Source organism: Lycium barbarum, chromosome 12 (assembly GCF_019175385.1).
Source record: "Lycium barbarum isolate Lr01 chromosome 12, ASM1917538v2, whole genome shotgun sequence".
In the NCBI taxonomy this organism is placed as follows: Eukaryota; Viridiplantae; Streptophyta; class Magnoliopsida; order Solanales; family Solanaceae; genus Lycium; species Lycium barbarum.
In genome coordinates this window covers 80,028,768-80,055,615 of record NC_083348.1, presented here as the reverse complement: position 1 = coordinate 80,055,615, position 26,848 = coordinate 80,028,768, and the positions used below count along the sequence as shown (strand labels likewise).

At 35.4% G+C, this 26,848-nt stretch overlaps 1 long non-coding RNA gene and 1 pseudogene across 7 annotated transcripts; both read left to right on the top strand.

The window, feature by feature from the left end:
* Window positions 1-1,313: 1,313 nt before the first annotated feature.
* On the top strand, window positions 1,314-7,153 carry LOC132623763 (uncharacterized). Of its 7 annotated transcripts, none has more exons than XR_009576408.1 (6): window positions 1,314-2,169; window positions 2,656-2,894; window positions 3,691-3,732; window positions 3,844-4,033; window positions 5,527-6,761; window positions 6,847-7,153. It is a non-coding gene; the product is annotated as an uncharacterized LOC132623763 (long non-coding RNA). The 7 variants fall into 7 exon arrangements; XR_009576407.1 differs by having other exon boundaries at window positions 1,583-1,796; window positions 2,069-2,169; window positions 5,527-7,153; XR_009576405.1 differs by having other exon boundaries at window positions 1,583-1,796; window positions 2,042-2,169; window positions 5,527-7,153.
* A 2,594-nt stretch (window positions 7,154-9,747) lies between these two features.
* LOC132623755 (probable LRR receptor-like serine/threonine-protein kinase At1g07650) lies at window positions 9,748-22,144 on the top strand (annotated as a pseudogene).
* The last annotated feature ends 4,704 nt before the right edge of the window (window positions 22,145-26,848 follow it).

Here is a 26,848-nt window from a genome sequence, read left to right as displayed (position 1 = left end):
ATCATAAAATTTGATTACTGCCCGAGGGATCACAAGCTTCATAGTAAGTTAGTAACCTCTCCTCGTACCCTTAAATCATATGAAAGCTATGTACATTTTAAACTTATATAACTCTCATTTAACCATCAAAGAATGTGGTGCAGCGGATGAGGCTGGTCTTTCCTTAACCAGAGGTCTCGGGTTCGAGTCTTGGATATGAAAAAATCCTAAGTAGAGCTTCCCCAGAAATGGGCCTTAAGCGGCTTGAATTTGAATATAGTCGAGCTGCAATACGAATATTGGACACCGAGTGAAAAACAAAATAAACTCTTATTTAGATTAAAAAAATAAAGTACTGAGCCCCCTTCTCCAGAAAACATTATAAACGAACCAATTAAACAGTTTCTGCAAAATTATAGGAACGAGAGATTAGAAATGAAGAATGATAAATTTTTGGAGATATGTATTATCAATCATTTGAACGAAAATTTCCGGTTAACCTTCTTAACCTTTTGAGTTTTGGAAACAAAACCCCATTCGCCTTTTGAAAGGGAAACTACATCCCCTTGATATTAAATTAATAGTCAAAAATGAACAAGTCATTGCATGTATTTTTAAAACGTAAATAAATATCCTTCAATTAGTATAGATTATAATATGTACATTTTTTTTTCAATAGTTAAAAATTTAAGCAATTTATCATATATAATTTTAAATTTCATACATCTATTTTTTCTCCTTAAGATTTTCTTTTGATTTTCAAAACCTCTTTTTGTTCCCGGGATATCCTTTTTGTAAAGCTTCAAATTTAAAAATATGTCTTGATCCATCTTGTTATTTGCATTATTGTTATTTGTTGGTATTAAAAGTTTACTTCAACTAGTCAATTTTCTGTAACGTATTCATTCTATTCTCATGTCATTTTTAGAAATCTAATTGATTTTGGAGATCTTTTGGAAATGAAATATTTTGATTAGACATTTAAAAGTTGAGACTCCAAATCCAATGCTCATTAGTCGGCGTTGGGAACTCCCTAATTTTATCTCTCTTTTGACCTTCTTTATATTTTTGAAGGAGAGAACAATCGGATATATTAATTGCTAAGTCCGTATTGAATAATGAGGTTTCTCTACAGGTCAATACTTTTCCTTAATACTGATCTCTATGAATCAAGTAGCACGCATCATATTAAATTGATCATCCACTGGATTATAAAATTCTTTAAGACTAACGCGGTTCAATAGTTGGTCCTAGTTATACCAATGATCACAAACACCAATGAATATATTACAACAACAACCAAATCATCTTGGTGTACATTGGCCATTAATAGTTACGTGCTAGTATGAAACTAGAGACTTCATCAATTCTAACTGTTACATTTTCATCCAGTAGGTGAAACATCTATAACTTGAATATATTGATCACCAGGTACACTTGATAGACGTAAAAATAATCTATATATCTATATAAAAGCAGGTCAAAAGCCCGCTGACATGACATTACAGAAATTCAGGATTTGTATTTATCCCTTTTTACAAAATTTTGGGGGGAAAAAAACGAAAAAACACCTTAAAAACTAAACACCGGCAAGAACACACACCTCTTCGCTCTTTATACCCCCCCCCCCCCCCCCCCCCAACAACTGCGGCCCAGGGTAACGGATTCTCTTTCACTTACAACCGCTTATGGCGTCTATTGTCGGAAGCAAAGAGCCTCCATCTCTTTCCCTTTTTCTCCGTCTGTTTGATTCTTATTTCCCTCAAGGCCGCTTGCAATTTTGCTTATCCTTGCCCAATTTATGCAAGGAGTTACAAGTAAAATATCCTTCCCTGTTTATGTAGTTTAATTTCATATGTGGCTTTTGTGTGTGTTATTTTAATTTTCTCTTACTTAGGAGATCCAAAAGTATTTCCTTTGAGTCACATGTTCTCCATGTTTGAAATTCTTTAGACCAGATCATGATAATTGTGCAAACTAGGAGACGGATACAGGCTTAGTATTATTTTTCTTTGCTCTTTCATCTAATAGTTTATATTTCTTGTCCTCTTTCATCTGATAGGTATCCCTGTGAAATATCTTTTTCTAGGCGTCAAGCAGTTCAGATCTTTTAAAGCACATGATTGACATATGGAATTTCATTTATATGTGATGAAGAATGTAGTGGTTCTTCTAATATCAACCATCCGAGTAAGAGCCTTACACAAGCCCTTATGAACAACTTGAAAATATTGTTAAATGCCTGAGAAATAACATGCTAAAATAGTTAGTCTATGATGTTAATTGATAAACCTGAATTTTATATCTGGTTAGCACCTTTATTATTTATGTTAATTGCCAAAGTTGTTGCATCAGGGAAAAGATAATATTAGCCACTTTCGTTTGTTCTCAAGTGATGCATATGGTGCTTTAGTACTATATCAGGGCCTAAGAATGCAATTCACGTGTATCAATATAAATTGGCTATTGCACGGGAGCGGGATTTACCCTGTACGCACCAACTAAAGAGTAGCGGCTGCGGGTTCCTTTGTCATTAATATATATATATATATATATATATGTATGTATAAAAGTTTGCGATCAAACTGGCTTCCACGCACAGTTTGTGAATCGGATCTTCACTTTGCTGAGAATGTTACTCAACAACAAGATCTTTTTTTTTTTTTTTTTGATTAGCGCTGGGTGTCCGAGTCTCTTTGAGCCCCGACTAATCCCGGGGGTGCACAGGCCCTCGGCAAGGAGTTTCCCGCAAGTGCACCACGGGTAATTCAGGGTTTTCCCAGTCCGATGACCCTCAGAAATTGTTTGCACCCAGCGGGTTTCGAACTTGAAACCTTGAAAGGGAGCACCCCAAGGCTCAAGTCAATTGTCACCAGGCCAACCCCTGAGGGTTGTTACTCAACAACAAGATCATGGTACCTTTTCGCCCCTCTTCCGTATGGTTCAATAATTAATAGTACTTCAAAGTCTGATTATTTGTTTTTAAATTTGTGAGACAATATAAGGATGGGATAGGTGTTTAAATTGTGTTAATTATTTGATAATTTCTGTTCGAATGGAAGCTTATAATTAGGCATGTTTTTTTTAGTGTTTAATTGATAGATGATAGATCATGTTCCTGTACCATCCACAAAGGGAATAAGAACCATGAATGAGAATTCTTAATTGTGATGCTCTGAAATATTGTCCTGCACTCCACAATGCATTTGCATTTGGCAGTCACATTATGTGTTGCGTCAATATGATTAATTATGGGGTCAAGTCAAAACTTACAATATACAACATAAAAGAGGGGTAGTAAAAGAGACATTTGGAAGAGACAAAATCAAGTGTTTCTTGGTCATTCTGAAGAATGAAAGCAGGTGGATCTCCTCACTGTCACAACCATGTTTTAGACTTGAATTAATGATATAAATGGATCTAATAATCAGGGGTTAAACTGATTTTTGAGTATTGACGACAGTTGGTGCTTAGGGGATCCCATTCATTCGGGTCTCTCTATATATGTTCCATTTTTTCTTTTCCCTCTCTATCTATTCCTTCTTTTGGATTTCTTTACGCAATTACTATTTTAATATTTGGTTTACATAGAAAGTTTGTTTGAGAGTGATGGATTGATGTTTTTGGAGCAGAAATATTAGCGTAATGAATTTATTTTGCAATTTAACCATTTTGTAAATTATTAATTCTCAGTTTCTTGGTTTCTTATAGGAAGTGAAAAGGAAAGAAGAGGTTTCAGACTTTTAGCAAGAGGTATTTCCCACTGGTGTATTACTAATACGTTTAGAGCTCTTGAATTATATCAAAATTTTCTTCTATAAATTAGGCGTATTTGATATCTGATATTCCCTTTTCTTTTGCCAGCTGATATTGTTATAGAGGAAAGGAATTAGCCATCATTCTTCTTCATCATTCATTATGACAATTGCAAATAAAATCCATCTACAAAAGTTGCATTTAAGGAAGAAATGACGAAGATGAAAAGTATCATAACTTTCAAAGACCCATATCGTCTATATTCCAACCGATCTCTCACCATTTCAGCACCCGATATGTAAGTTCACTTTTTCCAATTTGAAATTATTTGGGAAAAAATTGATAGTTAATAACAGTTTAGTGAAAATAAGTTAAGATACAGCTTTATATGGAAATGAACACAATGTTTGTAAACAAGGTTAATCAATCTTGACAAGGATAGCAGAAGGTGCAAATTTGTTCCGTCACCTTTTAACTTTTAGCCAATAATAAATACACCAGAACTTTATTAAGAAAAAATATTGGTAACCGAAATTAATGACTTAATATTTGAAATCCCAATAAACTTTTTGTGGATAAATATTCCTAAGTCCTTACAGAATACTTCTCATGAGAAATGTTGTTTTTGTTGGATGTAAGCGTCCTCTAGATTATGTTCGTACTAATGTCTTCATAACTGCAAGTTCTATAAGAAATCACGACCCTACAATATTGTGGTGCTGCTGCCAAATATTAATGGCTTGAATTTTGTTTGAACATGCTCTTTTTACTTTTTAATTTTGTTGGGTCCGAGTTAAGTATTGTCCTGTAATTTTGCAAATTCTTAAATTTTGGTTTCTGAAACTATGTAGACTGAGATGTGATTTTTTGTGTAATTTTTTCTCCCCGTTTTAATTTTGATTTGGGCAGAAGTAGTTGCGTTTTATGCTATTTATTGGGTTGTTATTGCAATTGCATGAAGGTATATGGAGCCGTTCTGCAGTGTATGGGAAGTGTTGGAAATCTTTCCTGAACTTGAAACAGTGTGACCACGAACCACTATTGATATTCTGGCACATGCTTTGCACACAGAATTTCAGAAGGCCAATTTTTTTTTTTTTTTTTTTTTTAAAAACATTGCTAAAACATCTCTAAAGGTAGAAGTAGAAGATGGGGAAGAGTTACTTTAAAGATTGTTATCTTTTAAAGATAAGTGTCGGGGAGCCCGACACTTCATTAGTCTCAGGTGTTGTACAGAGAGGTTATAAGTATATCATAATACTTAATTTGATAAATTCTATTTAAATCTTTTTCATGTCCTTTTGTATGATAACATCTTTGTGTCGTTGGATTTAACAACAAAACTCCTATCCAGTGACTTGTGCTTGAATAACCAAATAGCTACATTTGTGTTTTTGGTTCATTGGTTCTGCATTTTTCTGCAATGACATGACATCTATAGATAGCATTTTCACTCAATTAAAATATATTAAGAGAATACTTCTATATTGCTAATCAACAAAACTCAAACTAATTTATAGCTGTATCTTGGAAGTATGTGGCTTGCTTAAAAGTATGTGGTTTGCTTAACAGTTTATATATATGAACTTTTGCTTAAGCCTGAATTATAAGGAAATAATAAACATACAGCAGCACATTCAATGTTACTGATTTTATTATAATGTAGCCAATGAATCTTAAGGAAATATAACAAATAAAATTACATATAGCAATCAATCTGGTCAGCCTGGGATCTGTTGCCATTTGAGACCATTTATATATATTGTTTTGGGTATCTTTCTTCTTTTACAGTGTCAAGCTGGAGTAGAGATATCAACACGGACGGACAGTAAGGCTAGCAACGAATACCAACTCTTTGGAGCTTGTCTTAAGTGCTGGATTGGAGATTGATGCATTTAGTAATTGTATTTTGCAGGTTAAAATGACCATAACATAATGTAAGGCGTTGGGTGCTTTGTTTCTATTAGTAGTATACATTTCCTTAGAAGGAAATTTCCACTTCGTTAAAGCTATACTCTGGAATTATATTGCTTAGTCATCTTTGAAGACCAAAACAATTCAATGACTCGCCATGATTTTAGTGAATTATCTGGAATATTTGATTTTAGTCAATCATCTTTGCTTCTGTTTCACGTTCATACGAAGCCAGCAACTTGAACTTAACAATCTACGATATATCATGCACAACTAACTGTGACAAATGTGCTGCTAAAAGAATGTTAAGTCAAAAAGTATCATCTACTCCACTTCGTTAAAGCTATACTCTGGAATTATATTGCTTAGTCATCTTTGAAGACCAAAACAATTCAATGACTCGCCATGATTTTAGTGAATTATCTGGAATATTTGATTTTAGTCAATCATCTTTGCTTCTGTTTCACGTTCAATGTAGCTTAATTACAGAAGAAAGTAGCATGTCATGTGCTCTATCACCTTCCATACAACTATGTTGAGTAGATGATACTTTTTGACTTAACATTCTTTTAGCAGCACATTTGTCACAGTTACTTAGTTGTGCATGATATATCGTAGATTGTTAAGTTCAAGTTGCTGGCTTCGTATGATATCGCGAGTAAAAGAACTTATATCTTGTAGTTTACCATTTTTGCATTCATTTGGCTGTCTCATGAAGATATACTCAGCATTCAATGTTGTTTTCCAAACGTCAATCTTTAGACACTTTCCTATTGGAGGCTTGGAGCTCTAGACAAGGAATTTTTAATGATAAGAAAAGCAAGATTGTAAAAATCATAGATCCTCACAGAAGACATGTTAGAAAATACTCTGGAGTTAAAAAAAAAATGTTACAAAATACTAACCATAAAGAACAAATACCTGAATTTGAAGACCAATATAATAGCTGCTTGGCAGGTCATTTACCCTTTGGCATAGGCTTTTTGTAAAATGTTTTATGCATTGGAGCTTATAATTCCTTAGGCCTACTGATATTTCTATGCAGATTTGTTAGTTTTAGAGTAGGAAAAGGAAACATGAGTTTGATACATGAGGACTAATTTGAGTTGATGGTAATTTAATTTATCAAGTTTATGACAAAATTATGTATTTGTTAGTTCAATGGAATTGTGGTTGACTTGCTTGGCTATCTAGCAGATATTGTTTTTTCCTGTGTGGCGAATTCGAGAATTGCACGGAGAAAAAAACCCAAAAAATAGCTTTGAAACAGAAACAGAAGCAAAGCGTGAGGAGGAGAAAATTGAAATGATTGCTTTAGAAGAGGAAGAGAATGTTGGATTGCAACTTCAAGATTGATCATTGCAGGGCAATGTCTTACCCAATTTACATAGAACCTGAATGTCATTTCTCACATAACATGCTACTTTCTTCTGTAATTAAGCTACATTGAACGAATTTAATGAATGCTCTAGCTTATTTGCAAAGTGAACGCCTTTTTGAAAAAGATTAATTTGTAAGATCATCTATTTTTTTAATCTATCACTGCCTATTATTGCATAACTTCTACCTCATTGGTGTTCTTTCCTCCCATTTGTTTTCTTGGATTGGTTCGGTGATATCCATGTATGATTATGTAATATGTGATGGAGCAAGAATTTTCACTGAGGGGTTTTAAAATATAAGAAAGAAACACACAAACAATTCAACGGGATTCAACAATTACTATATATGCATAAAAAGTAATTTTAATTTTATATCTGCAGTGTAATCTTCTCCCGAAAGGGGTTCATATGAATCCCCTTTGCTCCAGTCCTTAATATAACTGTGCATATATAGGTCACTTGGCTTGATATTTTTATGAAAGGTTAAGCTAAGCTTAATGGCTAGATGTAGTTTTTAGTATCATGTAAATTATACCTTTATCTTGTGAGTATAAGTGACAAGGTGGATGTGCGAATCCCAAAGTTCGGAATGCATCTTGAGGTTGTTTCTTTAATAATTTTGTTTATGAGCTACCTTAGGATTATGAATTTATAATTGTATTTTTATATTTTAGGCAACTTATTAAATTATCGGTCAATGCATGTAAAGCGAAAAGAAGTGTTATTCCCCGCTACATGTAGCAACACAAAGTTTTGGATCTTATTCATAACCTCGCTTCGCGCGGGCAAATATCCTAGTTACAAATAAAGTTAATATGTATCGTTGGTTGGTGCAATTTTTTTTTTTTTTGGTTTCTCATCCAGTGTCCGGTACCCGCATCGAAACCCGACTATATCCGGATTCACGCCGTGTAGGATCCCATTTGGGAGGAGTGCTCACTACCAAGGGTTTGGTGGCAAGTTGAAAAACTATTTATGTATTTTGCCTTTTCAATTGTAAATTGCAACTGCAAAATTGTCATCCAAAAAATTATTGGAAAGATATATTGTATGTTCAAGATTTTAAAGCGGAGAAAAGCAATCTATATCCAACTTGGGTTCGATTGCAGTATAAGCAAAACGACGAACGTAAATACAAATTGTTTAATCATATAATTTGGTTGATATAAAACTAAAGACAACCAACTGAAGCAAATATTTGATGATATGTTCTATATTGTACAAGGAAAAGTGAACGGTCTTGGATCAGATCGTCCGAATTTCAAAAAGTCACAATTCACAATTCAAACCAAAGTTTTATGAATTTGAGTTTAATGGCGACCTTTCCTCTTTTGTAAAGATAGTACTCATTCTTCCAGTACATTAAAAATTAAAGTAATCCTAAAAATTGTTCTCTTGAATATCATAGTCAGAGCTTCAAAACAGGCAACTTAATAAATCAAAAAAAGACAAATCAATTAACGTAAAAAAAGAAGGGAGAGATCTCGCAGCCGTCGGCACAGGATGGGGCGGGGGGGGGGGGGGGGGTCAAAAACCATGGGAGAACACAAGTTGATAATAATTAAAGTTGACTACGGTAGACAATTAATATAAGCTGCCATGTGTATCTTAGTAAAATATACCTTCAGATATATTAAGTTTTTACGTGTAAAAGACTATTCAAAGACTATTATGGCAAAAGCATAGTGTGAAAACTACAGAGTTTGGACCAATTGGAACAATTTTCAGATGCGCTTCCTGCATATTACTATACTTAGAGCCCGTTTGGATTGACTTATAAGTTGCTTATAAGCTGTTTTCAGTTTTTTTGATTATTTGACTGAACTTAGCTTATCTGAAAATAGCTTATAAGCCAAAAAAATAAATTGAGGTAAAAAATAAGTTGGGCTACCCCAACTTATTTTTTTTCAGCTTATAACTTAAAATAAGCTCATCCAAACAGGCTCTTACTCCTGTTACCCACGTGCACCGTTAAGTTTGTATTAGAATGACTTCTTTACATTTTTCAACATAGGTTAAAACTCAATAGATTTCATTCCAAGTTACTACTAGAATTATACTCGTGCGAGGAAATAGATGAACATGTTATCCCAAGTCATAACTCCTAATAGAGCTTGCTTTTTTTGTTTTTTCTTTCTAAAATATAAACTTAATATGTGCATGCAATGTCATAGAATTTAGTTGCTGCACTGCACATGAGTGGCCAGTGGCGGACCTAAAATTTTTACCAACTGGGTTCAATAGATAAGAAATATATAAATAACACTATATATACAAATATATATTTTTTTTAAAACACATTAAATATACATGTATATACAGTGTTATTTTTCAATGAAGTGGGTTCATATGAATCCACTTGAAACCACATAGGATCGCCCCTGTGAGTGGCGAAGTCAGTATTTCTACTAAGAGAGTTTCATATTAACATACAAAAAAATCAAGGAGATTGAATATTTACTATATACATAAAAAATTATCTTAATAATTTAATTTTCCGTCGAAGAGATTTCGGATGAACACACGCAGTGCTATTTGCCACGTGCAATCTTATTATTTGAGTAGGGAGTAAAATAACTTTATGTAGAAGAAAATTCTCCTATACATGAAATGGGGACCCCATACCCATGCAGTTTATGTAGACGTTTAATTTCTTGTCCAAGGTGTCTTCGTTACCACCATGACGGCTGACGCCACAAACAAACAAACTCTTAATAATAATAAAAACGCATCATCCTTGATTCTTCTCCCCATAATTCAAATCATATTCATCAACTTTTGTCCTCTCCATTTATTTTTCCAGAACACCTTCATTTCCTCAAAAAAAAAAAAAAAAAAAAGGAGAGCCCGAAAATCTCTTTGTTTTAACCATTTTCATATGATTATTCCTCTAAATTTTCAAGCTTTTGAAGTCTAAAAGACCATGCCAAGATACTCCAATTTGTTTCTCATCTTCTCTACCATAGTCATTTGTTTTACTGCAAGCAACATTAAAGCACAAACTGGTCAACTTCCTAAAGATGAAGGTAAAAGGATTTTAACTTTTCTTTTTTTTAGGTAATGTATGTTAAAAAAAAGTTGATACTTGATACCCATTACTTTGATTAATTGCAGTTGAAGCTCTTGAAGAAATTGCTGATCAGTTGGGGAAAAAAGACTGGGATTTTAAGCTAAATCCTTGTGATGGGAACTCAAATTGGAGCACACCAAAAAGGAAAGATATGCCTCTGTATAATAATACTCTTGTCTGCAATTGCAGTTTCCCTGGTAATATTTGTCATGTTGAAAGCATGTAAGTCTCCATTTCTCTATCTCAAATAAATGTGTTTTGTTAAATGATACTCCCAACGTTTCAATTTGTTTGTTTGGTTATGACTTGGCATGGAGTTTTAAGAAAGTAGGGAGAAACTTTTAATCTTGTGGTCTATGTAGAATGTATCAAAATGAACTTTAATCTTGTGTTCCTAAACATGTCATATGGAAATTTGAAATTAAAGAGTTGCCACAAAAGGAAAGAGACTAAAAAGGAAAGTAAAACAAATAAATTGAATTAGAGGGAGTAGTACATTTTTTTTTTCATGGTTAATCTGATGAAGTTATGAAATTGCTGTGATAGTAGAGTTCTGCCAACTTTAAAGCTGTTTCAGTTTGGACCTTTTACTGAATTTTCTGTTTTGAAGCAGCTCAAAAATATTCTTGTCTTATGTTTGGTCTTAAATGTCCAGATTAAACTGGCACGACCAAATATATTGGGAAAATCCTCAGGATTTTCGTTTTCAAAGATCACAAGTCAGGGAAAAGGAAATCGAGGGCCTTATTAGTTTGAATTATTTCTACTGGTTTGGTTGATATCTGATTAAATAAAATTTGGTAAATGGTATTAGGTTTAAGCTTATAAAAAGATGGGAGTATTAGGTTATTGTTAGAATGTCATTTTTTTATGTGAATATTCAAATATCACATTGATGAGCAGGGATATTTTTGTGGAATTATTTGTTTAATAGTCACTTAGCATTATGAAACTGATTGAGATCATGTAAACTGGACAGGCTTATGTCTAATATCTCTAGTAATTCTAACAACAGCTGCTCTACTCGTTTAACAGATTTCTCAAAGGACAGGATCTTGCAGGTGTCCTCCCTGCATCTCTGGCGAAGTTACCGTTTCTGAAGAATATGTACTGAGAGCATCCAGAACAATTGTTAGAAAATCAGTTTGAAATTTACGTTTTTTACAATCAGTCTGGTTTTACCTTTTCTGCAGTGATCTCAACCGCAACTACTTAAGTGGTACAATCCCCCCTGAATGGGCATCAACCAAGCTGGAATTCATGTGAGGCAATTTATTTATTAGGCATTGAAATGTATACGTTTGATTTGAACTCTCATGAATTGAATGTTTTCAGGGCTATTTCTAATAATCGGCTATCTGGACCAATCCTAAATTCCATAGGAAATATGACCTCACTTACGATTATGTAAGCACCCTTGCTTCCACTTTTCTTAGATGGACCAACTGTACATGAATACTTGAAATTTCCTGAAGTCATCATAATTTTTCAGGTCTTTGGAAACTAACTTGTTTAATGGATCGCTTCCAGCAGAAGTAGGGAATCTGGTCAATTTACAGGTTCTGTAAGTCTTCCTTACTCTTCTTTTTTCCTAACTAATTTAATAAGTCAATTTACTGTTTGTATTTTGTGGAAGATGTGATCGTGAATTAAAACTCAAATGGAGCTAAGAAATAGAAAGGAGATGGTTGTTGAGGGAGAAGACTACGACAATCCAAAATGACATGTTTTGGGAGCCAACCATTGTCGCCTGGAGACCTGAGAGCCTCTTTTTATGCTAAGGACCACCTCTGAGGTGGAAAGGGGTTCTTAGTTGTGCGAGGTTAAGATTCTAGTCTAAGCACCTTGGTAGGATGCAGTTCTTTGCAAGGTCTAAAGGCAGTGGTGTTTTTCTTGATGAAGAGAGTTATGCTTCCATACTTGGTCACCGTCCATCAAGACATGATGAAACCTTATTAGGTCATAGGCTTATGTCGTCAATGAGGGCTTGCCATGTTTGATGATAAACACATCTCTGTTGTCTAAGCAAGAAATGCAAAAAATCGACTCGCTTCTTAGAGCATTAAGTGAGAAGCGAGATACCGTGTACCTTCCGCAAAGTAAAGCGTATAATTTAGGGAAGAAACAATATATTACCTAATATATGGAGATTTAGTATTTGTAATATCAAAACTGCAATTGACAATTTGACACTACTACTTTCAATATCATATTGAGCAATAACTAACTTAATTCAAACAACTCTTACTAAACATGGTTAATGTACATGTATAAAGATGTCAGAATAGAAAATGAAATAGAGAGGACAAACAAGAAAAGGAGAAAGAAAATGCAAAAATAGAAGTGGAAAAGAAGAAGACCAACACAGAAGAAGAAGACGACAACAACAACAACATACCCAGTGTAATCCCACAAGTGGGGTCTGGGGAGGATAATGTGTACACAGAAGGACAAGAAACATTAGAAAGAAGCAAATCTTGGAAAAACAGAGTAGAAGAAGAGTCATAGTGAACCCGAGAAGAAGAAGAAGAAAGAGACAATGAAGAGATCACTAAGCATATGAAGAGAGGAGTCCAAGTACTCAAATAACAGAAGGGTCTTTTTGTCTCCCCCTTTTCATTTTTAAAGTCAAATTCAAACAAAACACTGCTGCTCACGTAAATCGCTTTGCGTGTTACTGATTGAAGCCCAACTTCTTCAAAGTTGTTTTACTTTACCCATGCTTAGCAAGGACACCTTTTCCAATAGCTTATTCCCTTTAAATGAAGGAGTGGTTGCCTTTAAATTATAGTGTGTTCCTACAAGAGCAGATCAAGTGTGAGCTGGATTTCATTCTAAATTCTATGAATTTTGATTGGTGCAGTCATCTCAGTGCTAATAATTTCACAGGAGAGTGGCCAGTGGAACTCAATAATCTGACGAAATTGATTGACCTGTAAGTGCATTTGAATGTACATCTAAGATGAGATTTCTAAGTCTTTTTTCCACATATGTTAATTTGAATTCTTGGCTTTCCCTTTTGGCATCAAGACAGTAGGATAAGCAGTAATAGCTTTGCTGGGAAACTGCCTAACTTTGAGAGCTGGAAAAACCTACAGATGCTGTGAGTATTTTCATGTGGTAATAGTTGTACAAGTTAGAAATTTTCGGTAGAAATTAATTTGTAGTATATGCTCTTTTAATAGAGAGATTGAAGGTTCTGGATTTGAAGGACCAATACCCCCAAGTGTATCTGTTTTGACCAGTTTGAATGAACTGTAAGTTTAAGTTTTTTTCTGAAACTTTACTTCGCTTTTTGCCATGTTCTTATGATTAAGCTAAGTAGAAACCAAGATAATTAACGCTCAGATGATGCATATACAGAAGAATCAGTGACCTGAAGGGAGGTGCTTCAGAATTTCTGCCACTTAGAAACATGACTGGCATGACTAAATTGTGAGTACTTAATAATTTGAGGATTGCAAGTGGAGATTCCAACACTTCCTTTATCAAAAGAAAGTTCTTTCTCTGAAACTTTGTTTTGATTGCAGGGTTTTGAGAAGTTGTAATATACAAGGGAATATTCCTGATTTGCTAGCTGAAATGAGCAAATTACGGTATCTGTAAGTCTGCTACTTTCAATGTATTTTAGAATTTATTTTAAATTTTTTCCTTAATGATCTCTTTTTTTTTTTCCTTTTCCTGTTATACAAGCTGTGTCCAATCCATTAAAACAAGACGTTTGTGCAGGTCTGACCCTCCTCAGGACTTTCTCATTTTCTTCCTTTCCTTCTGCAAGCCTCCTGTCAAGACCCAATTTAACTAAGTCGTGCGGGTATCTATCTTTCCCACCTCGGTAGGCCAACCCTTCATTCAACATTCACAATAATAGAAAATAGCGGAAGAAAGTAAAATAACGTAAGTCTCACAATATAACATAAATAAGTGCGGAAGTAAAAGAAATCCACCTCAGTATCTGGTCTGGTCATACAAGAGCATCTAAACTAAATACTATAAGTCTAAATAATAATATATAAATAGTCTCAAAATCATGTCTCGAAATAAAAAGCAAGACATAATAATAGGAAGAGTCTTCTGACAGCGAACATCCTCATGTTCACCCTGAAGAGACTCGAATCAGCAATCCTCAACTATCAGCCATGAGGGGTAGAAGTGGATCCAACCTGGTACTCTACATTCATAAAAGAATGCAACAAGTGCAGGTCAGTACAAACAATAAGTACTGGTAGGTATCATAGGCCGACTAAGACTGACTAACGTATATAAAGATAACAAAGAAAGATAAACATGTAAAACAACAAGGTACAAGTCAACACAAATCCATATCCTCGGTACAGGTCATCGCCTATGTTATAGCATCTAAACCCAACAATGCCAAGTCTCAGTATAACCAATCCGAACCAGCACATCACAACCATATCACACAATATCATAGGAAACCAAAGGTACAATGCAATGCAATAATGTATGTATGATGAATGCAATGCATATGCACCGTACACATGTACTCCAACAATGGAACATCACATCTCAGCAGCACAACCCATGGGGGACCCGCGAAGTCCATGTACCACTCGTCTCAGCAACAACCTCGACGACGAGCACTCTCTCGATCATGGACTCTTATCTCTCTTTTACGCTCTCCGACAAAGACCTCGGAGACTACACTCTCTCACTTATCATCATCAGTACCATAACTATGCAATATCAATGTATCATGGAAATGAGTATGAATATGATGCAATATAATATTAATAACCAATTCCATCCCAAATAGTACCACACAAGGCACACAAGTAATATCAATAATAAGGCTACACAATAGGCCACAATGGAATCACAATTCTCATCTCAATATCAATCAAGTAAAGTACCGCAATATCATAGTCATGATATATCACTAGTCACAAATACACAATGTCTCAACGTGACAACGAGCTAATAAGTAAATAGATTAAGATAAGTCAACAACACAACGGGTGGCTAGCCCCAAATCATACAACAAGGCCCAACCTAAGATAATATCCAACCCAACTTCATACTCGAAGATTTACATGCATTCTCCGACAATATCATCTAAACATACACTTCGCTAATCGAAGTCTTACCATAAGGTAAACCGTAACCTACTTGGAGAGCCGAACAACAAAGTCCCCAATAGTCTAACCTTAGTCTTTCCCTTCCTTTGAGCCTCGAGATAATTGAATTCTAATCATATCCGAATCATGAAATTAGAATCAAGAAGAAACATCATTCAACCTTACTACTATTCAAGACTTAAATCCCAACCTATTAGATGGAGTTTATGAACTAAAGAGATGAAGTTAGGAATCTATAAGTCTCAAAATGAAATTAATGTTCTAGGTGATCAATTCCTATCAATTATAAGCTAGAAGAACTAACAAATCACTTAAATTCGAATTCTAGGCAAAAACCGCAAATTTGGGTATAAACCCTAACTTCTAATTCCATAAAATAGCCTCTAATTAGGAAAGAATCATGCAATAATAGATTCTAATCATCAATTCCATGCTTAATGAAGATAAACCAATCAATAAATCAAGATTTAATAGCCTGGAATGAAGCATTGAACCCTCTTTTAATCCTCAAGCTCTTAATGAAACTTGCATGATTAATGGATTCCTAAGGTGATTAATGGAACAAGGAATGGAAAGGAAGGTGAAGGAACTTACCACAATGATTTTCTACGAAGAATAGCCTTGAATGCTCCCAACAAGCTCTAAAGTCGGAATGGTAATGAATGAAAGACTTAGGACTTTTAACACATATTTAATGAATCTGACTGCCGTCACCCTCTTCCGCGCCCCTCCAGCGCTTCACGACACCACTTCCACGGCCCCATGACCTCTTCAGTGGTCCTGCGAAAAATACACAAGCTGCTAAAGCGGTACCGCTGCCGCGGTCCTGGTGCCGCCATAGCAGGCACCAGACACTAGAAACTCCCAAGTTTTCACTAATTCAACCCGAAATCTCGACTATCACCCGCGGCTATCTTCTCACAAACCATATATGCAGACATACATTAAAACACGCTACGATTGCACTCGTGGCCTTAGAATTCCTAACGGAGGTCTCGTTGACCGAGTCAAAACTCGATACCTCAAAACTAATTTCCCAACCCATATTCCAAAATGCACCCGAGTGCATTGCGAACCGAACCGAATATACATACAAGTTCTAAATGACCATCCGGACTTCTCGGAATTGATGGATTCTCTAAAAAGGTCCGTTTACCCAAAAGTCAACTTTGAGTCAAATTTTTTTTCGCTTTAAGCCCAAATTTCCCACAAAGTCACTCAAATCATATTCAAATACCTCGGGAAGCATGTCCATGGTCCCCTTGGGTCAAATGTAAAGCTCTGGAAATGGTCAAAAGCATCGAAAAAGCAATAACGACCAAACAGGTCGTTACACCTCCTCTTTTTGAATAGGAGAGGCAGAGGGTTGTTGAATCTTGAATAAATGCAAACAACATACCTCACTTTCTCTATATGGAGCAATGTTCTTACTTTCTTGAAATAAAATGATCTTCTTGTACAAACCTGTCATCGGAGCTATCGTTCTCTCTATCCTTTATCTAAACTTAATTAAGCTTTTAACAATTGTGCTATATTTGGCTCAGCCATATGGGATTGAGCATTGGTTTGGTTTTGACTCTGTTTATTATTCTTTGGCAGAGATCTGAGTTTCAACAAGCTTGAAGGAGGAATAGCAAATCTCGAAGGCCTGACTAACTTGGAGGCTATGTAAGTCAGAACAACATGAAGATTCCTATAATTATATGTGTTAATGTTTCTTTTGCATCTTTGTTTCATCATACTAGTCTTACTATATGAGTGTTGATGGGCCATCCATCAATTTTCAGTATCCTTTCCAAATGCCCAAGCCCTTTTCTTTGTTTGAAGGAAAGCAGAAAATAGCCTTAATGACCAAAACATTATTAGATGGCAAATGCCTTTACATGATATTTCTTATTTTTTGCCCACAAAGTTTTGAGATTTTGATGTTAGATGGTTTGTCTATAGCTCAGTAGTACTCTCTCCATGAGCTGCATACAAAATGAGTGTTCATTTGGCTGGAGATCTCTTTCCATTTTTTTGTCTAGCTGATAGATGGGGTCATATTCTTGAACATGTAATACAGATATTGCATTTCAAATTTGAGATCTCCTAGTTAAAAATCAAATATTTGCTGCGTGCTAGGTATCTGACTGGCAATGCTTTTGTTGGGCGAATTCCAAAGTGGCTTATTACTCGAGATATGAGATAGTAAGTATAATTCTTTGTCTTGCTTTTGCATATACACTAGTTATTCCTTTGAACTCAATTTAGAAAAGGACATGTATAGCTTCAGCGTAGGATTATATAACAGGGTGACAGATAGAGAAGGAAGCATTAAATGTCACAACCAAATGTGGTTGCTCGCATAGAGAATCAGATTAAAAAGTCATTCATATTTCTCTAGTCTAGAACTTGAGTTCTTGAGTCTTGGCATTCGTAAGTTTTTTGTGAAAATGAGTTGGATCATGGATAGGCAATAAATAAAGATATTGAGATTTAACTAGCTGAATTGTTATTAATTTAAATTACATTTAAATCTGTCTTCTCTAAGTGAAGGTCCCTCTCACTAGATTGAAAATACTTGATGAACTCTTAACCATGTCGGATACCTTTGATGTAGCGTGATAGACCTTTCCTACAATAAGTTCGATGAGAGCTCAGAACCATCTACCTGTCGGGACAACCTGTATGATCCTTGTGTTTCGTACGCTTTTCTCCTATCTTCTTTTATGTATATTCGGTTCATACATGTCTGGTTTTCTTTTCTTATCAGAAACTTATTCAGAAGCTTCAAGGCCGAGAATTTTGTGTAAGTGCTTAACGTCAAATAAACTGGTGACTATTACTCTCTTGAAAAGGAGTTATCCTTTCTGACACCTCTTTCAACTACTTCAGAGAGAACGGGAAGTGCTTGTCAATGAATCCATGTTCAGAGGGTGAGTACTCACTGTTTGCAGAGCTTTGAATTCTACCCTCTCTATTTCTGTCTTGTGTTTGATATTGTTCCATTATGCAGTAGTTTGTCAGCTTCTTGTTGACAATAAATAGGAAGAACTAGCAGCGCATAATTTGGTTCCTTTGGTAAACTGGTTAGATCATGGAAAACATTGACGCACTAGACAGTTTTTACGACAATCAACAAGAACTGAACAGTTTTATCATTGTCTTATATTTCTGAAATATATTCATTATCTCCAGTAACCTTTCTCTGGTTTGAATATCGCAGACAAGTACTCGTTGCACATAAATTGTGGTGGAGGAAGAGTAACTATTGGAGACACTACTTATGAAGCAGATGAAGACTCAGCAGGTGCTGCAAAATTTGTTTACTGGGAAGGGAACTGGGGAGCCAGCAGTACAGGACACTTCTGGGGTAGTAACATATCCTTGAATGACTACAAAGCAGATAATGTATCTGCTATCAAGGGAGACGAATCTCAGCTCTACATGACAACTCACCTCTCCCCTTTATCTTTGACTTACTTTGCACGTTGCTTAGCAAATGGAAGCTACAGTTTGACACTACATTTCGCAGAAATTGTTTACAGAGACAACCGATCTTTCCAAAGTCTTGGAAAACGGATATTTGATGTATACATACAGGTGAACCAACATATCAGAGAACTAGAATGTGGTAAAATATCCAATTAACTTCAGCTGATTTAGTTTAACTGGGTGCAGGACGAATTGAAGCTTAAAGATTTTGATACTGAAAGAATAGCCGGCGGAGTTGATAAAGCTTTGAAACAAAAGTTTAATGTAACGGTAAAAGATAAAACTGTACAGGTGCGCTTTCAGTATGCTGGGAAAGGAACTACAGCAATCCCAAGCAGAGGAAGCTATGGTCCTTTAGTATCTGCCATCTCTCTGGAAGCTAGTAATACTCTCTGACTTCACTTTCATTTCTTATGTGTAGCATCTATTCTCTTCTTCTTGTCACATAGCGAGACTCAGTCTTTTTCACAAAAGTTACTCACCCTTGCATCTTATGTAAAAATTAAGACCTTTCGGAGTTGGAATCCGTACAAGACTAGGATTATATAATTGAAGCTCTAGAAGATATTGATTAAATGTTGTCTCGTTGAATAAGCTATGCATAATATCTATGATTTCTGGCATACAAGTAAATTCCAGGGCGTCTAACATTCTTGAACTTTTTGTTCTGTAACTAGACTTCAAGCCCCCTCCTCTGCCAGAGACCTCTTCTAATCAGAAAAGAGGATTCGAATTGTAGCTGCAGCGCTGATGTCATCATTAGATCTCATTCTGATGATTCTCTTTGTTGCTTGGAGCAAAAGAAGAAACAGGAAATTGATGGAACCAGGTGATTCTAAACCTCAATTTTTGTCTATGCCTGACAAATCGAATGTAATTAGAACTTTTGTCTGTCGCATTCTACGTGGTTCTTCGAGTTGTATCAAAATGGAGTGACAAAGAGTGGTTTTTTGCAAATTGAAGTGGATGTGAATCATTGTACAAATGCAATACTAGGTGTAGTTATTATTTTGGAAAACTTCCTGCCACATTAAATGTATATGCTTATATGCTATTCAAATTCATGATTTTACTAGTTAGAGGTTAGGGAAGACAAGGATGATAGATATGGGTTTGAAGGTGCAAACTTTCCATTAACTTTTTTTATGCTTTTCAAGCCAAAATGTTCTTTCATTTATCTTGTGGGAAACTAACATCCTAAACTTGTTCTTTTACTGTTTTGTAGAATTAAGAGGACTAGATCTGCAAACTGGTATATTTACTTTCAGACAAATTAAAGCTGCCACAAGTAACTTTGATGCTGCAAACAAGCTTGGTGAAGGTGGATTTGGTGCTGTCTACAAGGTGAATATGTATCGAAATTCTAATAACTTTTCCTTCTTACCCCCCCTCCTGTGGAATTCCTAATGGATGCTATCGCAAAACATTTATGAACTTCATGCATTTTTTTAACGCTCAGGGTACACTAGCAGATGGTACTATAATTGCTGTCAAGCAGCTTTCATCCAAGTCAAGGCAAGGGAACCGTGAATTTGTAAATGAAATAAGCATGATGTCAGGTTTACATCACCCAAATCTCATCCGACTCTACGGATGTTGTGTTGAACGGAACCAACTTTTACTAGTTTATGAGTACATGGAGAACAATAGCCTATCCCATGCTTTGTTTGGTAAGTGCTATTTTCATGGATTACTTAGGTACAAGTGAAAAAGGACACTGGGCAAAAAAAAAAAGTTTGGTGATCCCATTCTCCACCAATAATGTTCTCAAGTTTATATCTTCATCTATGTGCATATATATGTGTGTGTGAATTCGTGTGAGTATGGGCCTAGTTTCAATTTCACAGTAAATTGCAGGTCCTGATGACTGTCGACCAAAATTTGACTGGCCAACTAGCCAAAAGATCTGTGTTGGCATAGCTAAAGGCTTGGCTTACCTACATGAAGAATCACCTCTGAAGATGATTCATAGAGACATCAAAGGAACCAATGTACTTCTTGACAAAGACCTAAATCCAAAGATCTCGGACTTTGGTCTGGCCAAACTTCACGATGAGGAGAAAACACACGTCACCACCAAGGTTGTTGGGACTATGTGAGTTTCTAAACTACTCTAATTGATTAATCAAATTTTAATTGTTCTAAATACTCCCTTTTGAATGTCATCCTTCCATTTTAGGGCGTATCAGTTACTTCACTTTTTCCTGAATGTAATCTTTACTCCTCGTTATATAATTCCAAAAGGTTATGGCTAGCACCTTACTGATCCCAAGAGTTCAACAGATTAAAAAGGTTATTTATCGTTTTACATTTTTCTTTAAAGCCACTCGTCTTTTGAAAATCCATGTTCAAACTTCTTATTATTATTAAAATGATCTGAACTGTTTCAAAGACCCATCATATTACAACTATGATAAGCTAATAGATGTCAATCATTATTCTCTTCAAAATCATCTAAGTCGAACTACGACAATCAATTTTACAATGGAAGGAGTAACAATTACTTCTGCTGTCCATTTTTACCTAGTGTTGAGGTAAATAGTATTAGTTTAAGCCTTTTAGGAAACTCCTGTTCAGTCAAGCTTGCATGAGTATAACTTGTTACTTTGTTTTGCAGAGGCTATATGGCCCCTGAATATGCACTCTGGGGTTATTTAACACATAAAGCAGACTTGTACAGTTTTGGGGTGGTTGTATTAGAACTAGTTGCTGGGAAGAACACCATGAAATATAATCGTGATGAGAATTGTATCTGTCTTCTTGATTGGGTAAGAAATCAGCATCTCATAATATCAGTTCCCTGAATAGTGAACATTTAAAGCACGTCTTTGTTTGCTTGATGAGAACTTCATTTTATTATAAACGAATGCGTTGTGTTGATCAAGTAGACTTGGTAGTATTTCAAAAAAAAAAAAACATAGACCAAAAAGTATCTTTCGTAAGTTTTCCATTTCAATCATTGTGCTTCTTTCAGGCCCTGGTTTTACAAAGAAAAGGAAAGTTTTTGGAGCTGGTGGACCCAAGGTTAGGTTCCAATTACAACAAGAAGGAGGCACTGAGGATGATTAAAGTGGCCTTACTATGTACTAATCCATCTCCAGCACTAAGGCCAAACATGTCTGCAGTAGTGAACATGCTTGAAGGTCGTTTTGATGTTAATGAGTCTAACTTAGATTCAACCGTCCACGGTGATGAATTTAATATTCAAGGACTAAGAGACAAATATGATGAGATGCAAGGTAATTCTAGTGAAAACCGATCACTCTGTCGTTCAACTGACACAAAAGATACTGATCGATCTTCTTCTACCTTCCCTTCTACATCTACCTCTAAATAAGTCTTTCTTTTTGCTCGATGTTGTATTCTAAAAGAGGAAAAACGATGAAGAAGGAAATGTTGATCCTACCACAATGTATATTTTAATTATTGCTTTCTACACTAAGTTAATATTTGGTCATAGCCTGTTCTATGCTTCTGTCATTTTTTCGTTTAATTGACACCCTAATTTTGATGCTTTAGAATAATCAGAAAGAAGAAATAGTAATGCTTTGGAAGGAGTTTACGTTACAATTTCTGCCACAGCTAACTCTAAAGTGAGCTTTGCAGAAGTGTTGTCATGTATGAAACATATTCTCCCTTTAATCTCCTCTCTTCAAAGACAGAATTTGTACTAGTTTTTTTTTCTTTAAATGAAAAAATCCTGTAACCGTAAGTGAATCCACTGATAACGAGCCCTGGGTAATATCGTTACCTTAATGTGGTCATACCTTTCTTTCAAACCAGTCCACAATTCAAGTAGATCTTTCACTGTCAGGTATTCAACCTTCAATCCTTCATCCAGATTATGACAAAGGAAAATCATTGCCTTCGCGTTGTCCTAACTCGATGTTGTATTATCCTGAGTAATAGTGGCATCAAGACCTTTGGCGTCTAGGTGAATTTCAGCATTGAGTACCCATGATAGGTAATTCTTTCCGGAGACATCAGGTGTCATAAACTCAAGCTTCGACATGATGATCAAAACTATCATAAAAATATTTGAGTTAGAAATAATAAAATAACATAATCTCAAAATAATATCTTTATTTCTACAAACCAATAACTTTTTTTCTTTTTCACAAACAGTATGCAGAACAAAAGTAAAATTACTCGTACAGTTAATATATCATGTATCATAGTAAACTAACTGACATCACGGACGGCACTACCATCCAACCCTTTTGTGTTTAGTGTTACTGTTATATGTTTAAAAATTCGTAGTACAAACAGTAGCTTTACACTTTTAAGTTAGTGGCATTAAGTAGCAAATTTGCATCAAATTGAAACTAGCAGGTACTTCTAAATTAACATTCTGTTTTGAATTTATATTAGCAAGTTAAAAAAAAAAAAATCTATGATGCTATGTAGTCTGTGAGTATTCACAGAAAGGTCACAAACCAAATGTAAGTATGTTTAAAACAAATAAATCTGCCACTGAATATTTATCGAATCTTAACAAACAAATAAGACTTCACTTGAAAGAAAATCAAACTCGAACTAACGATGCAAATAGAATTAGAGAGCTTCGTGCCGATAATATGTTGCAAAACCAAGCTCAAAATAACAATATAAAATATTAGAACAAGAGAAACAATATAGAATAAAACAATGTAAAGATGATTTTTTTCTTTTCTTTCAAGTGTGTAGTACATCACATATCATACCCCTATTTATACTACCACATAGAGAGGGGGTTACAACATTATCTTGAATATGGCATTAACCCCTTGAGAAGGTGGGGAAGAATATGGAGTTGTGGGAGATGAATGAGGGAGTAGTGGAGATGTGTTATAACTACGGTGAAATAACTCCTAGAAGTTATGGACATCCATATTATTATCCTATTTACAAAATCTGCAAAATTATAGGAACGAGAAATTAGAAATGAAGAATGATAAATAATTGGAGAAATGTATTATCAATCATTTGAACGAAAATTTCCGGTTAACCTTCCCAACCTTTTGAGTTTTGGAAACAAAACCCCCAACGCCTTTTGAAAGGGAAACTATATCCCCTTGATATTAAATTAACAGTAAAAAACGAACGAGTCATTGCATATATTTTTAAAATGTAAAAATATCCTTCAATTAGTATAGATTATAATATGTACATTTTTTTCAATAATTAAAAATTTAAGCAATTTATTGTATATAATTTTAAATTTCATAGATCAATTTTTTCTCCTTAAGAGTTTCAAAACCTCTTTTTGTTCCCAGGATATTCTTTTTGTAAAGCTTCAAATTTAGTGTTAGAATATGTCCCAAAAGGGTTTATTGAATATCCCATTCCAACTGGGATTCGGCTGGCTTGTCCCATTCCAACTGGGATTTTGAACGTCTTTAACCCCTATTTAAAGGAGATTTTCGGCCAGAACAACAAGAAAAAGAGAACAACTATCAAGACTACACACAAGACTATATTCCACACTTAGGTTAGAGAGAGGTTTCATTGAGAGATTGTAATCTTTCGTTTCCTTTGATCTTGTTGTGCTTCAACACCCTGTTGAGATCGTTTTGTACTCTTCACCTTATATTTAATTTCTCTGCGCTTCGCGCCCCGTGATTTTTCTCGTCTTGAGTTTCCACGTAAATCTTGTGTTCATTACGTTTATTGCTTTCTTGCATTATTGTTCTTGTGTTGGTGCATCCTAATCAGTTCCGCTGCATCGCTCGCTTATTTCTTAACAAGTGGCATCAGAGCGTTCAAGATCCAAGATGTCTACCGTAACCAAGTTTGATATCGAGAAGTCTGATAGAAAGATAGGCTTCGGTATCTGGAAAGTTCAGATGCAAACCGTTCTCACCCAGAACAGATTAAAGAAGGCTCTTCTTGGGAAATCCAGGAAACCAGAGTCTATAACAGATGATCAATTGGAGGAATTGGATGAAAAGACACTTTCAAATATCCAACTATGTCTATCTAAGACGATTCTTCGCGAGGTTATTCATAATTCTACTGTTGCAGGGCTTTAGTTGAAGTTAGAGTCACTCTACATGACGAAAAGTCTCGCAAATAAAATTCGTCTGAAGAAACGGTTATACACATTCTCTATGGTTGAAGGTACCCCCATTCAAAATCATCTTGATGAGTTCAACTATGTTATTCTTGACCTAGAAAATTTAGATGTTAAGGTCGAAGATGAGGATGAAGCAATATTGTTGGTGGTCTCCCTACCCTCTACGTATAAGCACTTTAAAGAAATCATGCTATATGGTGGTAATGAAACACTGAGTTATGAGAATGTCAAATCAAATTTGTTATCCAAAGAAAATTTTGATTTTGAAGTGCGTTCTGAAGGCAAAGGACAAGGTTTGTCTATTAGAGGAAGATCTCATGATAGAAGGAGTAATAGAAAGAATTTTAGGTCCAAGTCTAGAGGACGTAAATTCAACGAATGATAAATTCTGCAAATACTGCAAGAAGACTAACCACGTAGTTGGTGATTGTCATAAATTGAAGAATAAACTAGAGAGAGAAGAAAATAACAAAATACTGCAGAAAACCACTGAAGCAGGAGTTATTGAAAGTGATTCTGAAGGTGATGTTTTGATAGCTGTCTCTGTTGATAAGAAAAATTCTTCTGAATGGGTTTTTGATTCTGGATGTACATATCACGTGTGTCCTCATAAGGACTGGTTTTCAACATATGCGAAAGCTTGTGGTGTCGTCCTAATGGGGAATGATGCCCCATGCAACGTTGTTGGGATTGGTACTGTAAAAATTAGGACCCATGATGGTGTTATCAGGACCTTGACCAACATTCGTCATGTTCCTGACTTGAAACGAAACCTTATTTCTCTAGGTACTCTTGAATCTCTTGGATGTAAATATTCAGCTGAAGGTGGAGTTCTCAAGATTTCAAAAGGTGCTCTGGCCTTGATGAAAGGAACAAGATAAGGGACTTTCTATTACCTGCAGGGTTCAATTGTGACGCGCTTTGTACCAGTTTCTACTTCATTATCCGACGATGATCTCACCCATTTATGGCATATGCATCTAGGCCATATGAGTGAGAAAGGTATGACCATTCTGAGCAAAAGAGGTCTTTTTGGTAAAACTGGTACGGGTAAACTTGACTTTTGTGATCATTGCATTTTTGGGAAACAGAAGAGAGTTAGTTTCTCCATAGCAAAACATTGTACACAGGGCATTCTTGATTATATTCATTCGGATTTATAGGGTCCCTCCAAAGTTCCTTCCCTTGGAGGAAACGCTACATGTTGACTTTCATTGATGATTTTTCTTGTAAGATAGGGGTTTATTTCCTAAGACAGAAAAGTGAAGCGTTCCTATTTCAAGAAATTTAAAGCCCATGTTGAGAACCAGACTGGCCAAAAAATTAAGAAGCTCAGGACTGATAATAGTTTGGAGTTCTGTAGTAATGAGTTTAATGAGTTCTGCGCTATTTATGATATTGCTAGACATAAGGCTCTCATTCATAAGCCCAGCAGAATGGAGTTGCAGAACGTATAAACAGAACATTACTTGAGAGAGCCCGTTGTATGCTCTCAAATGTTAGTTTATGGCACTGTCGTGATTTCTGGGCCTAAGCCGTTTCTACGGCTTGTTACCTACTCAATTTGTCTCCACATTCATCTATTGACTTTAAAATTCCTGAAGAAATTTGGTCTGGTAATCCCGTTGACTACTCTATTCTTAGAGTTTTTGGATGCACTGTTTTTGCTTATGTTAATGATGGGAAGCTAGCCCTCAGGGTTGTTAAGTGCATGTTTCTTGGTTATGCTTCTGAGTCTAAAGGATATCGTTTGTGGTGTCCTAGCTCCAAGAAAATTATTTAGAGTCGGGATGTAACTTTTAATGAGGTCGTTATGTTATCTTCTGGGAAAGAGTCTGTTGTTTTCTCTACTGGAATGATGATATGAAAGATGCCAGTGAGAAGGTGGAGGTACAAGTGAGCTATAAAGCTCACGAAGTTGGCCATATTTCTTCTACAGTTCCTCGGACCAGCGAGGAGGCTCCTGTTGATGAGCCAAGTACTAGTACCACACGTCCCGTCGAGCCACAGATGAAGGATTATCATGTTATTGCTCGTGATAGACCGAGACGAGTTATAAAGAAGCTCGCTCGATATGCTGAAACTGATGATGATAGGCTTATTGCTTATGCTATTG